The sequence below is a fragment of the Ambystoma mexicanum genome, chromosome 2p (assembly GCF_040938575.1).
Source record: "Ambystoma mexicanum isolate Mex_15411 chromosome 2p, UKY_AmexF1_1, whole genome shotgun sequence".
Taxonomy (NCBI): Eukaryota; Metazoa; Chordata; class Amphibia; order Caudata; family Ambystomatidae; genus Ambystoma; species Ambystoma mexicanum.
Genome location: NC_090923.1, coordinates 637,718,568 through 637,736,387, shown reverse-complemented (window position 1 = coordinate 637,736,387; position 17,820 = coordinate 637,718,568). Strand labels below are relative to the sequence as shown.

General features: G+C 48.6%; 1 protein-coding gene and 1 pseudogene across 2 annotated transcripts in view; one reads left to right on the top strand and one right to left on the bottom strand.

The window, feature by feature from the left end:
* The window catches only part of LOC138566630 (acylamino-acid-releasing enzyme-like), a 1,701,869-nt gene that overhangs the window by 77,785 nt on the left and 1,606,264 nt on the right, over positions 1–17,820 (bottom strand). The window lies entirely within an intron of this gene.
* On the top strand, positions 7,906–8,912 carry LOC138566631 (aprataxin-like; annotated as a pseudogene).

Sequence of the window (17,820 nt, the reverse complement as noted above, 5' to 3'; positions counted from 1 at the left end):
TTGCCTTAACGATGATAAGACTGAGCTCTTACTTTTAGGATCAAATCATCGGCTCAACAAACTAGACCAAACCTACAAGTCCTTCATTATTGACGGCAATGACAAAGTCTCCAAAGATACTAAGACGCTAGGGGTCTATCTTGACTCCTCGCTTTCTCTGAACAGACAAATAAATGCAGTTAGGTCAGCTTCGGCCTATACCTGCAAACTTATCACTGCCTGTAGACCCTTCCTAAACTCCACCAACTGTATCACACTCGCCAGAACTCTTGTTATGGCCAAAATCGACTACTGTAGTGCTCTCTACCTAGGGACCAGTCAGTCTAACCTTAATAAATTGCAAACTGTACAAAATAATGCCTTAAGGGCAGCCTTAAACATCCCGAGACGCTCTCACATCTCCTCCGTCAGATTGGACTTACGCTGGCTCCCGGTAAAACAGAGAATTGCCCTGAAAACCCTAGCTTTGACTCACAAATGTCTGAACAAAAACGCCCCACCTTACCTGTCCACTCGCTTCTCACGCCACACCTCCACTCGACCTACCAGAGCAGCCCAAACTCACAGCCTCATCGTGCCTAGATGCAAACTCCAAAAAACTGGTGGGGTGAGCTTCCCCGTCCTGGCCTCCAAACTCTGGAACACCTTGCCCACACCTATCAGAATTGAACCATCATTCCACTCCTTCAAGAACAATGCTAAAACATGACTGCTCTCCCAAGACTCATGAGACCTTGACACAGTCCAGACTCCATGTGGGGTACAGAACTGAATATACATTTTCTCTCTGCTCTGTCCCTGTATTATACGCTGTTAATGGTACCCTTCAGTACATGTATATATGCTGTATATTTTTGTAACTCACTGTAACTACTGCTCTTTGTAACATGTTTAAGAGTATGTACATGTATATATGATGCATATTTTTGTAACTTCTGTAACTACTGCTTTTTATAACATGTTTAAGAGTATGCGCCCGGTTGCCCCTGGGCCTGGTTTTTTGCGCTTTATAAATAAAATAAAATCAAAAAATCAAAATTACATTTAGTTTTTTATTTAGGCTTTGGCAGCACTCCTCTGCAGGGTTTCATCTTTGACGATGTGGTAGGTGACCACCACAAAAAGAAATGACCACCACAAAATTAAATCTGCACAGTAAGAGCAGTGAAACACACGTTTTGTCATATGGCAGTGTGAAATTAGGGAACCTAGCAAGGCGCAAAAGGGACAGTTGCCCGTCCCTGCTGCTGTAAGGCGAAAGAGCGCTGTGTGCTGATTTCTATCTGTCTCACACTGCACTGTTACTCCTGTCCCTCTGTGCTATCACTCCTTCTCACTCTCTGATGTCTGTCTCTGCACTGCCACTCTCTCTCTGCCCAGCCACTATCTCTCTCTCTGTCTGTCCTGTCTCTTTATTGTCTCTTTCTCTGCGCTGTCTCTCTCTGAGCTGTCTCCACCTGTGCTGTCTGTCTCCTCGCTGTTTTTCTCTGTGTGCGGTCTCTCTCTCAATGCACTGTCTATGCTCTGTCTCTCTCTGCACTGGCTGTCTCTCTCTAGGCGCTTTCTGTCTATGCTGTCTGTCGCTCTCTCCGGACTATCCCCCCCATCTCTCACTCTGCTCACTCACTCACTCTCTTTCTGCGCTCTCTCTGCATCCGCTCTCCATCTCTGCTGGCTCTTTCTATGCAGTCTCTGTGCTGTCTCTCTCTGCAGTGTCACTATCTTTCTCTCTGCTGGTTTACACCGTCACCCTTTCTCGTTAATTTGTACTCTTGCTGATCACCAATGCACCCTCTATCAATGGCCTCCTCCCTTCCTCTATTCATCTGCTTCTTGTATTGCACATCAGCACCCCTTATCACATCCTCCTTTGAAACTTTTAATTCTCCTCCTTGCACCCTGGTGCCTATAAATGTGAAATGCAAAATGCAAAGAACAGGAAACGTCAAAACAATTGGCATTGGCCAATGCTCGTTTCCAATGGGAAGTATGTTTAATCAGTCAATTTTGTACAATGTTATGAGCACATTTTCAGTTGCACGCTATTGATAAGTAAAAATACTCATTTAACTTTTTAGTCAGCCACCGGACTATGAAGGCTTCAAAACAAGAACCACTAAATTTGGTTTGTTTCATCATCAAAGTTTACAAAAACATGCACTTATACAAAATACAATAAAAAATTGAACCAACAGTGCCAAAATACAGTACAAATTGTTGCTTAAAGGTGTGTAAATATTCTTAACCATTACGACTGATGAAGCCATAGTGCTTCGATACGCTAAAAAATTATCTAAACCCTCCATAAAAATCAACATTTGTTTCAGAAATACAAAACAATAATTGAACTGTTTGTAATTCAAATTATTTCAAACACTCGTTTGTTACAACTAGGTTCAATAAGAAAACATTAACTACAGTTTTAAACGCACATTTTCTTTTTTTTAAAAACGTTTTTATTGGCATTTAAAAAAAAAAGAACACAACCCCAATATCACCCAAGTAGAATACCACAAAAAGACATACTTTGAAATAACAACGCACCAAAGTTCAACCCACTCGTGTCTCCTAAATCAACCCACCCCATCTACTCCGGGCTGCCACCCTCCAGAGCCCACATCGTCACATTGACCCATCCCAGGAGTGTAAATGCACCATCGTCTAGGGCTCGGTGGAGTGGTGTCAGTCCCACCACCTAATACAGTCGGCATAATCCGTAGATTTACAATGGTAATGGTGACGGCGTTCCTTCCGAAAGCACAGAGATTTTACCAGATGTACCACAACTGTGCCGCCCAGGCTTGGCCCATCTCAGCCTCCTCCCCAAGGCCACCTCAGCATGCAACAAGCGCATCCACTGCCCGTGGTCTTAACATCGTACATAGTCCCAGTCAATAAGCAATCAGTAATCAAAAGCCATGACGATGCAATGAATCTTCAAGTACACCAGTGGCAGCATAGTAGTCACCCAGAATTGAGACTGCACCAGTAAGCAAGAGCATACCTGTCAACCTTCGGAGCCCCTCACCCCCTGTCCCAATGCACTCAAGTACCCCTTTCGCCTCTCAGCCGGACAGTGACGTGCATCAGACGGTGGGAACATAATTTTCACCAGTGTGTCCCAGTCATCTACATCTATGTTCCCTTTTCTCATCCCTCTATATACCGCACTATGCCAGACAGAAGACTCAGCTAAAGCCCGCCCATCTCTCCAAGTCTGCCCACCAAGCTCTTCTGGGACCTTCGGCCAGTTTCCAAGCCATTGCAATCGTCCACTTAGCCAGTACACAGATAAGGTCTTTCATGTGCGTGAGGTGTGCTGTGTGCTTCCTTCCCTTTAAATACAGGCACAGCAAAAAGGTCTCTGCCGGCCAGGCGTACATCAGTATTCCCTCTCCTCCACCCCCCAACCACTCCGTCCATCACCTCCAGCCAAAATCTGCCAATAACCGGGCAGGACCAAAACATGTGAAAAAGATCAGCAACCCCATGCGCACATCTCGGGCAATTCAACACTCCCGCCCCCCCCAAATCTAGAAATCCTGTGACTGGTCATGTAGGCCCTGTGCGTAATATACAGTTGAATGAGCTTGAATCTGGAGTTCCTTGAAACCCTCTGGGTGTACCCCAATGCACATACCCATTCAGCATCAATGAGTGGTCTACCTATATCTACCTCCCATCATGTGCGTACTCCTGGGGTTGCCTCACTGCGCCTGTTCAGTAGTAATTCGTACACTCAAGAAACCGTATGACCACCTTCAGCCACATCGTACATAGACTCCAATATTCAGTCCTCCTCAATTCCCACTGGAAAATCTGGCCATCAGGCTTCAAAATTTCTCACCAGACTCTGGTACATTAAAAATGGACACGTATGTATGCCTGATCATTGCCTAAGGCTTGCAAAGTCCATCAATCTCCCCACCTCCAGCAGATCGCACAGCGCAACTAGCCCGTGGCCCTCCCAATACTTTCTAATCCTAGTCGTAGGGTTCAGCCCTTTCCCAGCAAGCGCCACAAGCGAAATGTTGGGAGAATAGGGGTCTGCGGTAGCCCAACCTCCTCAAAACTCTATGCCACAGGCCCCTTCCCAGCCGAAGGAGCCAGGGCTCGGGGGAGAGACCAGGTTCTGTGTCCCATAGGATCTCCTTAAAAAAATACTGCTGGAAGGTAGGCTGCAAAAGCATTGGCTCTCGTGTGGTCTCATCCACCAGCCAACCCACCACAAACTGCAGCTGACCCGCCAGGTAATATAATTCAAAGCGGGGCAGTCGTATCCCAGCCCCATCAAAATCACTCTGCAACGTGCCAACCGTGATCCTATTCCCCTCTCCTCCCCCACAACATTTTTTTCTTACTGCTAAATCCAGATCGACAAAACACCACCTAGGAATGTCATAGGGTATATTGGTGAAATGGTATAACAAAGAGGGCAACACTTCAATTTTGAGCAAGGCAGCCCTGCCCATCATCGACAGGGGCAGTCGCTGCCAGAACAACATGGTCTTGAGGGCACCATCCCACACTCTCTTTGTATTATGTACATGGGAAGCCACAGTTTTGTGCCTGACAACGACATCCAGATATCTTAAGGTCTCCAGGTGCCATGTGAATCCCAAGTCTGGCAGCTGTGCGTGGCTTCGGCCTATGAGTTCTGGCAGTGGAAACAAGCAAGACTTCTCGCGACTTATTTGAATGCCAGAAAGCTCAGCAAACTGACCTATGACATCCAGAAGATGTGGTACATTCTCATCAGGTGAATGAACATAGTAGAGTATGTCATACGCATACATTGAAATCAGATGCGCAGCCCCATCGATCGGGATGCCAGCATCTGCGTAGTCTGTTTGCAGGAACACAGCCAATGGCTCCAAGGCCAGGATGGACAACAGGAATCCCTGCTTGGTGCCTTTCTGGAGCCCTCCGGCCCCAGAGATCTACCTCCCAGTCCTCAACTTAGATCGGGGTTGTGTGTAAAGGAGCCTAACCCAACCCCGGAACCTAGGTCCCACGCTAAAGTGCCGCAATGTCTCATATAACCAATACCACCTCACGGAATCAAATGCATTGACCGCATCTAGAGAGGCCACTGCACAGTCCACCCTGAAATGCCTAGCACAATCCATCACATGATGCAGTCGTTGCAGGTTCCACGCAGTCTTCCTGCCCTGCATGTATCCAGTCTGGTCAGTATGCATCAGGTCTCTGGTCACACTCTCAAATCTATTGGCCACCAAAGCGGTAAGGATCTTATAATCCAGAATTAATCATGTAGAGTGGCCTGTAGGAGCCACGGTCCAAAGGGGGCTTGCCAGGTTTAAGTATGGGTACAATTACAGACACTCTCAGACTACAGGGGAGTAGACCATCCACATACACTTCTTCAAACATCTCAGGAATTTTGGGCAACAGTGCTACCGCGTATGTTTTATAAAATTCCCCCGACAGACCATCTGGTCCCGGGGTCTTTTCTGCAGGCACAATCTCGTCAACAGTAAGCGGGGCATCCAGCAGATTTGCCCCGCCCAGTCTGGGCAGCCCTATTCGAGTCAATGCGTCCTTAATGTCACCCCCACTTCCCATTGCCCCCGCCGTATACAAGTCCTCATAGTCCTAGGAGAAGACATCATTTATCTCACATTGTGCCTTGACGACTTCGACCCCCCCTTGTTCTGTATAGCACAAATTACTTTCCTCAGTGCTTCCCTGCAGCATAGCCATGCCAACAATCTACCGGACTTGTCCACCTCCACGTGCAGCCTCCAAGTGTATTTTGCAAAGTCAAGTTTGCCAACGAGTTCCCACTCTGCTTTACAATTCTGTCGCAGGGCCAGCGAATGCCCATCGCCTTCAGTCACCCTATCCCGGTCACGCTCAGCCCCTTCAATCGCCGCTTCCATGCTAGAGTTGGCCTCCAAGAGTTTCTTCCGAAGCCCACTCATCTTGCTAATGACTGCCCCTCTCATCACAGTCTTAAAGGCGTCCCATACAGTGCCAATCTTTGCCACAATACCCGTGTTAATCCCAAAATACTCCTCTATTCTGCCCTCTAGATATTGCCCAAACATCCCATCATGCAAAGCCTCAGCCCTAAGGTGCCAGGTCGGGATCAGCGGTCTAGGGGAGGTAATTTGCCAAGTCACTATCAGCAGGGCATGATCAGAGAGCACCCTAGCCTTGTACTCGGTGGCAGTAAATTCCCCAATAACCTCCTGCCCAGTAAAGATGTAATCTATGCAGGTGTGTACCCTGGACAGTGACGCATAGTGTGAGTAGCCCCTATCTCCTGCATGGTGCCACCTCCAGATGTCCACCAATTCCAAATTCTTCAGAAAAGAACACAAAACCCTAGCAGGATTAGATGGTTTCCGGTTCTTATTGTCTGACCAGTCCAACACAGGGTTAAGCACACAGTTAAAGTCGCCTCACCAAATACACGTTGTCCCCCAAACCTCTGGAATAAAGGGAATTAAAAAACACTGTAGTGTTGTTATTGGGGGTGTAAGTGTTAATGATACACACCTCCCTATTCCCAATAAACCAATGTACCAGGGCCATCCTGCCCTCATTATCACACTTCAAATAGAACAGCCAGAGCATATGACGAAAAAGGAGAGCCATAAGTTTCCCCCCGCTGCCTCTCGATCACATTTTGCCTATCCGCGGTGAAGTGCATTTCTTGTAATAGTGCAATGTGCACTTCTATCCTTCTTAAATAAGCATTCACTCTGAGTCTTTTCACATAACTGTTGGGGCCCCCAACGTTCCAAGTGATGATTTTCAGATCGAACAGTAAAGACGGACACAAGTGATCACAGTTCAAGGGTGTTTATTGAACAATTAATGCAGGGAGGAATAACGCCCAACCTAAACCTAAATCTAAAATGGGAGCAAGCGCCGACCATCAAATGAAAATAAGCCAGTCCTAGTGGTGTTGTGTCAAAATAAAAGGGTCTATGCTAAGAAAAACGTATTGCCAATCCTTACGCTAAATACAAAAGAAATGTGGGATAGGGTTTCAATAAAGAAAGAAGGTTTCTCAAATAATAAATCAGGGTGTGATTGCCAGGGGTCTCCCTTCCCCACGTTTTCAGCACAAGACAAGGGGGGTCTCCTGAGCACAGCACACACTCGAGCTTTCCCCAGCATGTCTGTTCTACAAATGCTATGGGTGATGGTTTCACCCCTGGGTCCCCCTCTTCCGAGCGTAGACCTTTCACACTCTTACTCGACTATTCAAACAGTTCCTTTCTCCTGGAAATACGGGTGGTTGCTTTTCACCCCAGTATCCCCCTCGGCCGGGCTCGGAGCCCAAATGACAAGCGGGACAGTTCACTTCTCTTTGTCTCGCACCACTCCTTGCTTCGTGAATCTTAATGTCTTTTTTAAACCAATACACTATTCATGCGCTCATTTCACCAGGCGGGACGCCTGTCCTTTCGTTTCAGAATCATCTGTCAGTCAAAGCCTTTCGACGGTACAGAGGATTTTGCAAGACCCCTAAATGATCACTTTGACCCTCCTTTCGCTTTTTTCTAAGGCCTTTTGGTTATCTTAGTTTTTCTACTTTTGGATAACTGTCCAGAAACTCTCGAGGGAACACCCACGTGGTGTCGAACTCCTCTGCGACTGGCCTTCCCCCCTTTAAATAACAATAGTTCTTGTTTGTTCAAAGTTCAAAAGAGCCACTTGCGGGCAGTCCCAGAACAAGTCATCGTTTATGTGATGGCTTGTATCTTTGTTTGCCAGAATCAGAGTATTTATTTCTCTCAGGCAGCCAGCCAGCCGAACAGCTGCACAATACAAGGGGGTTGTAGGGACACAGGCATTGTACATTTACGGTGCTGCTACGAGCTGACCGTCCTGCAGTGGGGGGGGGCATTTGCCACCCAGAGTGTAGCCATGCATGAATGCTGGCTGGTGAGTGGAGATAAGCCCCAGCAGCGGATCAAGCTACCCCACTTGGAGACAGTGGCAATTGGTCAAGAGACTGAGATACGGGACAAGAAATGTTCCAGGGTACAGGTTGAGCTGAAAGCAGACTACAATAAAGGATATGTCACTGTGAAACAGGCGTTAACCCAACAAGTATTGATTCTGTGGATATAGATAAAGACCAAGAGACAAAGATTCGGACATGCCAGATATTGCACATTGTTAATAAATTATACGCATACCGAGTTGAGTTCTCTGGAAAAACAAGTGAGCAGCCACCAAACAGAGGGAAAGCAAAATATTGCTAGGAGACTGCATCAGAATATGAGTATGGAAAATATACCTTCGAAGAGCATGAAAATTGGGCCTTCAGAATCCAGAGAAAATAATTGCAACCGACCTATTAACCCCACCAAGAATGCTGCTGATGTAGCTAGTGACAAGAATCCTGGTCATTGGTCACAGGGGTTGAAGGTTCCAATGATGGATCCAGATATGCAGGTTTTTAAAGATGAAAAGATTGTGGTTATTAAGGACAAATATCCCAAAGCATGTTACCATTGGTTGGTTTTACCATGGGAAGCAATCTCTAGTCTGAAAGTAATTAGAAGAGACCATCTGCCACTTCTGGAACACATGCAGGAGAGAAGATTGTACAAGACTGCCCAGGTGCAACCAGCACAGCATTTAAACTTGGCTACAATGCCATTCCTAGCATGAGCCATGTCCATCTTCATGTGATCAGCCAAGACTTTGATTTTCCTTGCCTTAAAAACAAGAAGCACTGGAACTCATTCACTACGGAGTACTTTCTAGAATCTCAAGATGTGATAGAGATTATAAAGCAAAATGGACACGTTGCAGTGAAGGATGGCACATCTGAACTCCTGAAGGCTCCCCTCAGATGTCACATCTGCAGACAGCAGCAGTCCACTATTCCAGAACTAAAATCTATTCTGAAGAGTCATCTGTAACTGATGGTGCAGAGCTGTTGAAACTCTATCCCAGTGGAAAGGGCGTTTTGAGGGTTATAGGCATTAGCTCTGTCAAGTCACATTTTCAAGTCTCCATACCAAGTTTTTTGTGGCAAAGACCAGATTAGAAAAAACATAAACCAGACATGCCACATAATTGTATTGCTCCTACATACATCCCCCATTCACACATGCTCATGGGATGCTGCCCCTAAGAACACGCGATGAGAACATTTTGCACCACAAAATATGTACATTTGAATGGTGATGCAATGGTTCATGCCGACCAATCCGTTTCTTTGCCGTGGCAGTGCTGGATGAATGTATCGCATGGCAGTGAGTTTTCTCAATTCTTTTCATTTGGTTACATTTTTCTTTTAATTAGGACCACAGCTCGCGCCTGGCCTTTAATTCCATGCCTAAGATCTAGGGTTTTTTAGAGTGCAAATCATGTGCATACTCTCTCGCTAGTCCAACCTCCACACACTCTGCGTATGTAAGCCCCAACCATCACTGGCAAATCTGTGCATCCTGTGATACACTTTCCTTTAAGCTCTGACCATGTGTTTTTGGCAGTGGAAGAACTTCTTTCAAGCGCCTTAACCTTCAGCATTGAAGGACTTTTCATGTTTTGCCCCAACAACTCACTGCACACTTTTTTTTTGATAAAACATTTTTTATTGTTTTAATATAACAATCACAAAAACAAAACCAACATAAAGACTATCATGTCCATCCATAACCAAAAGGTGATGCACATTTTGTCAATGATCAAGAGGCTTTTAACGTAAGTACAGTGGTGTATTGGTCGTACTCATACAGCATGTGAGAAGGGGTCTTAGGTCCCCGCTTCTTCCCACCTATCCCACATTTTCGAGGCTTTGTTGGGACATTCCCTTGCTGCATAGATCCTATGCTCCATCATGGCGCATGTGTCCATATCCGCCTTCCATTGGTCCAGTGTCAGGGAGTCAGGGGCTCCCCATTTCTGCGCTATATTATGCTTGATTAGCCCTGTCACCGTGTGAGGAGCAATCTCTCCCATTTGTTAGCCTCTATTTCGTAGGGAACTCCCAGGAGTAAGGCCTTAGTGTTCATTGGTATGGCACGGCCAAGACTTGGGAAAGTTTGCTACAGCATGCATCCCAAAAGGTTTGTATCCGGGGACATGACCATAGGATATGTATGAAGGTTCCTTCCCCCTCCCCACAGTTTGGGTTTGAAGCCTGTTTCCAGCCGCATAGGCGGGGGTCCTGGGGTAGTATACCCGGTGCAGTATTTTCAGCTGCACCATGCGAAGCCTTGAGGAAATGGCTATTTCCCGGGGGTGCATAAGAACCTGTATCCAGTCCTCTGGTTCAATCTCACCCACGTCCACCTCCCACTTCGCTTTCAAATTGGTCAGTTCGGGGGTGGCAAAGGATGTTATGGCGTTATATAGGATGGAGGTGCATTTAGTGGCGATGTATGCTGGTAGAATATTCCGTTCAATAGGAGTGTATTCGGGAACATTTGCGTCAGCGGGTATGTGGGCCTTCAGGGCATGGGCCAATCGCATATAGTGGTACTGTTCTGTACTCGGGATCTGGAATTGTAGTTGCAAAGCTTCAAATGAGGCCCGTTTCCCATCTACGAGAATGTCCCCAACCCTCAGAACCCCAGCCCTCATCCATTTGGGCCATGGCTCAGATCTCCCGATTTCAGTCAAGTTGCTATTTTGCCATAGGGGTTGTGCAGTAGTGACTTTATTCTCCCACCCTATGAAGTGGTGTGCTTGTCTCCAGACAGTAATAAGGTGTTTTGTGGTTGTGGGTGGAGGGGTTCTCGGGAGGGGTTGGTATAGGAGAGTCAGTGGGTCTGTGTTGTGAATAGCGGCTATCTCGGCCCGTATGTGGGGCAGCTCCTGGTCTCCGTGGAGTACGTCATTAACCACTGCCAATTGTGAGGCCCAGTAATAGGTTTGGAGACGAGGGACTCCTATTCCACCCTCCCATATCGACCTTTGGAGAGTGCTTGGCACGATGCGTGGCTGGCCTCTCCTCATATACGCTCTCTGAGAAGTGCCTCCACCTGTTGAAACTCTGTTTCTGGCATCCTGAGCGGGGCGTCCTGGAGGATGTAGAGGAATCTTGGAAGGGCCATCATTTTAAAGAGCGCAGCTCTGCCCATAAGAGTCAGGGGGAGGTGCTTCCAATGATGAACATCGATGCAGAAGCAGTCCGTAATCGGCCGGAGATTTCTTACATACCCGTCAAGTCCCTAGATATCCAGATCCCCCGGTATCGGAAGCCCTGGTGTTCCACCTGGTATGGGCAGTCCTGGGGGATGGCCTGTGTTCCACCCTTAACAGGAAAGAGAACAGATTTTCCCCAATTGATTCTAAGTCCACTAAACTCGCCAAAGCGGACGAGCATCTGTGTCACAATGGGGCAAGATCGAGTTGGATCCCCCAGGTATATTAGGAGATCGTCTGCGTACAAAGATGTACGGTCGTCGTACCCCTCCGGCCAACTAAACCCCGTCCAGGCTGCATTTTGGCAAAGCCATAGAGCAAGCGGCTCGATCGCAAGGGCGAAGAGAAAGGGAGAAAGTGAGCATCCTTGCCGCGTCCCTCTACCAAGAGGTAAGTATCGGGAGTACCATCCATTTACTTTCACCTCTGCCTGGGTATTTGTGTAGAGCAGCCGCACCCATCCCAAGAAGGCTTCCCCAAACCCCATACACCGCATGATCTCTGTTAGGCAGAATCCTGTGCAGTTCCCTTGGGGAACACTGCAAAAAGATTAAGACTACAGAAGTAAGCAGTAAACCCAATTGGTAGCAGTCTGCACCAATCAGATTTAACTGGTAGCTGTGGCTGAGCAGTCAGACTTCTCTCAAGAAGAGTAGGGCAGTATGCAGAGTATACACAGTAGGGCCAAAACACAGTAGAGCAAACAAACACTGACCAGAGCTTTGTATATAAAGTATATAATTATTTATTTAAAAACACTTTATGGCATATACTAGCACTCTCAATCAAAAGCAAGTTAAAACACAGTCATGAAAAGTATACACACCTCCCTCAATAGTTATCAGACAAGTCAGGGTTAAAACACTACTATTTGTTAGAATAGAGGTGAGCGCTTAACCAAGATGGCACTCTGATAATGTAGTTAAAGGGAGAGAAAAAGGCAGAGCAGAAGAATAAAACAGTTCCCAACACTTTTAAGAGTTCAGAGCAAGGGGAGAAAGGCAGGTTATACTGTAGAGCCAAAGTTCATAGGCCAGGCCCACTTTAAATGGCGCAAAGCGAAATGTGCCCAGGATCACATGGTTTAAAGCGCACTGAAAGTCTTTCCAGAGTGTTCAAAAGAGGTTGGGGTGATTCAAAAGATATAGTTAGAAGGCCTGGAGCCAACCCAGTTTGGAAGCCAAGGATTTAAGGGTCACCTTTAGCAATCAAAGGGAGGCCTGGCAGGACACAGTACCTTAAAGAGAAAGGAAGCTCCAGCGGGGGCAGTTGTTCCTGGCAGTGGTTGAAGTTCGTGGTTCCGACCAGGGGAAGAGAAGATCTCGTCGAGGAGGGAACCTGGAGTCGTGGCACTGCACAGGGATGAAACCAGCCGCGGAGTTCCCGATTAAAATGTGCGGTCCTTTTATTTGCGGTCAAAACTGGTGAGCGTGGCTATCCGGTCGCCGGGGTGCTTGGCACGGGCGATTTGGCCAAGAGACGTCTTTGGAAGGCGAAAAGGGCAAACTGGTTGATCCCACCAGCTCAGAGGAAGAAGACTCGTCCAGCAGAAGATCTTCTCTTTTCGTTGGGAAAGTTGTGAGGTGGCTGCAGCAGGGCTTCGCGGTGCTGTCGTCATTGCAGATGGCTCAGCGGCTTCCCTCTTCGGATTCTTAGGTCCTGTGGCGACTTCTGAGGTTCCAGTCCCAAAGGCCCTGCTTTTATTCAGAAAAACCCCCATTCATCAGCCTAGCTGTCAATCACACATGCTAAGTGGTGAGCCGGCTGGCTCACCACTGGGCCAATCAGAGTAGAGTGCAACTTGGGTTCCTAAGGCAACGCAGTCCAGGGTGCCCATTCCCCCCTCCACCCTTCCTGTGGAACCCAGACAGAGTGGCACCATTTGGAGGGCTTCTGTGGAGAAGCCTGCCAAAATAGTGGAACAAAGGGCTCGACCTTGGTCAGAGTTACAGAGACGGACACAAACGCCATTTTAGAATCGAGTTCTGGCAAAAAGACACAACCGGTGATTTAATATTAAATAAATAAACCGGCGATATCTTTAACATTGCACCAAAAAGTGGTGCGTTTAAAATCAATGGGAAAATCCCATAGAGAATATTCCGGTGGAATATTTAGCGTGGTAACCACTGCCACCAGCCAGAAACTCGACGAGGGGGGACGGGACAGTGCCCCCTCGAAAACAGACCCAGGGGCAATCGAATTACCCCTTACCAGTACTTCCACAAGATGATGGTTTGTACTGGTTCTGTTCACAATTTTGGACTAGTAAAGCCAATGGTGACTTTACATTCCCTGGGAGACAGTAGTCAGTACCAGGGTATGGAGTCTATGTTTGGGGGTCACTGTGACACCCCTGTGGTACTGCACTGAGGGTGCGGTGTACCACACATACAGAAAAACAGATGATACCCTATGGAGTAAAAAGAAACCCCATAGCCCATAAGCACATAACAAGTCAAAGACATACCTCAAATCATGTCTAAGAGTGGGAGTAAAAGAGTCTCACTCTTAGCAGGAGAAAAAATACAAACCCCAAAAATCCAGCAAAGCTGCTGGGGGACTCACTAGGTTTGGGAAATACTAGGTTTGAGAATACTCCCTAACAATCTCCCAGAGGCTGTCCCAGCGAATTGAATCGGACGCCTTTTCGAAATCAATTGCCAGTAGAGCTAGGGGTCCGTCTATAACCGGGGATCACTCCAGTGCCAGATGGAGGTGCCGTAGATTCATCCGGGTTGATTTATGCAGCATAAATCCACACTGGTCCTGGTGGACCAGGGTGGGTGCAACCAGTTGTAGTCGATTTGCTAGGATCTTAGCAAGGGCCTTTGCCTCCCCGTTGATCAGAGAGATGGGCCTGTAGGAAGCACATTTGTCAGGGGGCTTGTCTGGTTTGGGGGTGACCACGATGGTCGCTTTACACAGGTCTGGGAGGAGGGTCCCTTGTTCTCGGGCACGGAGGAACAATCTATGAAGGGGGGGCGCTATCTTGGCTCCACCCAATTTTTGCCAGGTTTCGACTGGGAATCCGTTAGGACCCGGCGTTTTCCCTGTTTGTAGTTGAGATATTGCTTCTGAAATTTCAGCTTCTGATAAGGCGGAGTCTAATTGTTCCTTCTGTTGCCCAGAGAGAGCCGGCAGTGTTATGGTGTCTAAGAGGGAGGGGTCAAGCGGTGAGGTTGGGGCCTGGTACAAATCTGCATAAACCTCGGCAAAAGCCTCTGCTATCCCAGCGTCTGATTGACACCGGTTGCCTCGTGATGTGACTATTACCCGGACATGGCGCTGTCCCTCATCTCTTTTCTCCAACCAGGCGAGCATTTTGCCCGCCTTGTCCCCAAGTTCATATATTCTCGCTTTAGAGTGCCAGTGGGCCTGTTTAGCGTTATCCATCACCCTATTTCGAAGGTGCTCCTTGGCACGTTGCAGGGATCGGTGGGTCTCAGGGGTGGGATCGAGAATATGTTTAATTTCCCAATTGCTCACCTCACCCTTGGCTTCCAGTACCTTCTGGAGTCGAGTAGCCCTTTTATGTGTCGTCCAGGAGATTATCTCTCTCCTCAGCACTGTTTTGTATGCCTCCCACTTCGTCACAGGGCTATCCACCGACTCTTCATTGATTGCAAAGTATTCGGTAGACACCTCTGCAAGGCGATCTATCAGTTCAGGGAACCCAAGGTAGTAGTTATTTAGTCTCGATGTTCTAGGGGGAAGGGCCCCTTTCATACTTATTTCCATTATCAGTGGTGAGTGGTCCGAGATGCCTCGGGGAAGCAGTTCTGCAGAGATTGCCCTGTGGAGGTCGGTGTTTGGTAGAAAGAAGTAGTCTAGCCTAGACATGGAGCCGTGGGCTCCCGAGTGGAACGAGTATTCTCTAGTGCCGGGGTGTAACTCCCGCCATACATCCCAGAGGCCCAAAGCAGATGTAAAGTTGGCCAGTCTTGTGGGGGTATCTGGGCTCCGATTCCTAAGGTGGGAGCGGTCAATGCTGTTGCTTATAGCATCGTTGAAGTCCCCCCCCTAGAATGTACTTGTCAGTGTGATGTTTCCCTATGAGGGTGGTGAGCTCATCTAGTAATTCCTGCCCCAACCCGGGTGGAGAGTAGATCGAGGCGAGAGCCAGCTTCTCACCCCAAAGCGTTCCTAAAACAAACACGCAGTGGCCCCTGGGGTCCAATTCTACAGTTTGCAGAGTAAGCAGGATACGCTTGTGTACTAGGAAAAGGGTGCCCCTGGATCCCATTGTGTACCCCGCATGGAAGGCAAGACGGTAATTGGTTCTTTGGAAGAAGGCACAATTTGAGCCGGCCAGATGTGTCTCTGTTATAAGGGCCATATCAGGAGAATGTCTATTTAAAAATTGCATAATGAGGCGTCTTTTGATTCCTGAACCCATTCCATTCACATTCCAGGTGAGCAGTTTAAGAGCTCTGGGATGTCGTACGGGTGACGCTTGGGCTCATATAGATGTCATTTACAGTGCGTGATGGAGATTTTCAGGGAATTGTGACCAGAGGGAAGTGTCGGTATTCCTTCACTCGGTGCTATGTAAGTGGGGTTCCCATGTGGAGTGGTGCGAGGTGGTCCAAGTGGGGGACAGTGGTTAGATCGACCTCTGAACATGTAATAGTCTTGAAACAACCAAAGAAAAGAAAGAACTTTCAAACTTTCCCAACCCTCCCCCTCCCTATACTCCACCCAAACACAAAGTACCTGTCGGCCAAACATTGCTGACACTCAAACCTGGTGTGTCAGCACAAAATCCCAACGTTTAAGTAGAGTTCAAAAAGAGGAGGGGGTTCAGCGGAGGGGGGGTGTTTGAGCCCTTCCCGGAGTCCCTTCTCTTGCGCCAAATGTTAGCTTCATTCATGGTGGATTACACCTTGTGACAGAGCCGGAGGCATAAACTCGCCGTGTCCTTGTGTTGCGGTAGTTCATCTACTCCTTCTGATGGAGGACAGTGGCCTGTTCAATGTTTGTCCTGTTCCGCAGCTGGCTCCGGGGCCTCCTGTCTCGCCAATTCCGGATTCCTCCCCGGAGAGGCCTGCCCCGGCCTGGGTCGGGGCCTTCCTCTTTGTCTCCTCTGTCTTGTGGTCCAATCGCCCTCAATGTGAGCTTCTGCCCATTTCCAGGCCTTTTGTGGGTCCGTAAAGTGAACTGTGGATTCTTTATGATAAACCTTAAGTTGAGCCGGGAAAAGCAGGCCATATTTCACATTCATCTGAGCCAGTTGTTTTTTTAGTGCGCATTGCACTTCTCGGGTATAGTCGGGGAAAAAGGCTATCCGTGATCCGTTGTGCGTGATCGTCCCGCGTAAACGCGACATCTGCAGGAGAGCATCCCTGTCGCGATAATTAAGCAATCTAGCGATTACTGTTCGGGACGGAACACCTGGGATCGGTCTGCCCAACGGCATTCTGTGGGCCCTTTCCACTGAGAAAAACTTTGAAAAAGAATGGGGTTCAAAGATGTCCACGTGCCACTGTTCCAGGAACAATTCCATGCATTGTCCTTCCTCCCCCTCTGGCAGACCAAAAATGTGAACGTTATTGCGGCGGGACCTCCCCTCTCCCTCATCCACTCTAGATTCTAGGGTTTTCAGGCAGTTTAAGGCTTGGGATAGTTGCCTATTAATCCCGTTGATGTTGTCCTCTGCTTCAGAGATGCGGTGTTCGGCCTCCTCGGTTCTGGAAGTCAGCTTTTGTAAGTCATGGCGCAGGAAGGAAACATCCGCCGCAATGCTGTCCATTTTAATCTCCATAGAGGAGCGGGAACTGGCGATGGCGGCCATGACATCCCGTAAGGAGAGAGGGTCTTTGCCTGTGGGGGAGTTTGGTAGTGTTGTTGGGCCCGCCGGTGCAGGGGTGGCAGCAACCGCAAATTGGTCCATGCTACTCTGTGTGGATGTTTTCTTTTGCCTATCCTTGCCCATCTTTACAAAGGTTGTGAGCTTTATGCTGTGATGGTTGGATCGGCCCAGTGTGTCCCGGCCCAGGGATGGCAGACGGGGTGCGGTGGAGTCCAGTATTGCCGTGTATGCAGAGTCCTGATGGGTGCCCCCTCGCGGTGCGCTGTATTGCAGCCTTTTTCCCCCCTTGTGATGGGTCAGTCGGATGATAGTTGAAGTCCCAGGTCGGTTTCCGTTGGGGGCTGGGGTTCTTCCCGCAGCGAGGGGATGATAGTGGGGTAAGGGTTCCCCAAGAGGGCCTACAGCTCCCGGTGCTTTACAGCCCGCGTCTTCAAAGGGCATCGGGCATCGTTCATAGGAGTAGATCAGCGAGGGGGGCCCCACTTACTTGCACTGTTTTGAGGCCGTAGGTCGTCCGGGTGCAGCTCTCCCTCTCCTCTGATCTCCCGCCACACGGCCCTCCAGTCTGAGAGCCGGAGCGCGCCTCGCCCCGGAGCCCAGCAGGCAGGACGTGTGTCCACGGCGAGCGGCGCGCGGACTCAGGGAATAAGAGCCGCCCGTCACCGGGATCGCAGGAGGGCCTGTCCCCCCTCTCCCTGCCGCTCGAGCACTGCGCCTTTCTTCAGCGCGTACCGCTCCGGTAGATCAGCCCCGTCAGGACCCCGGTTTCTCCACTGATCCTCAGCTGGTTGGCGTTGCGGGCCCAGCAGTCTCCGCCCTCCAGCGCTCGATCGTTTTTCGGGGGAAGCCCCCAGTGTATGCTT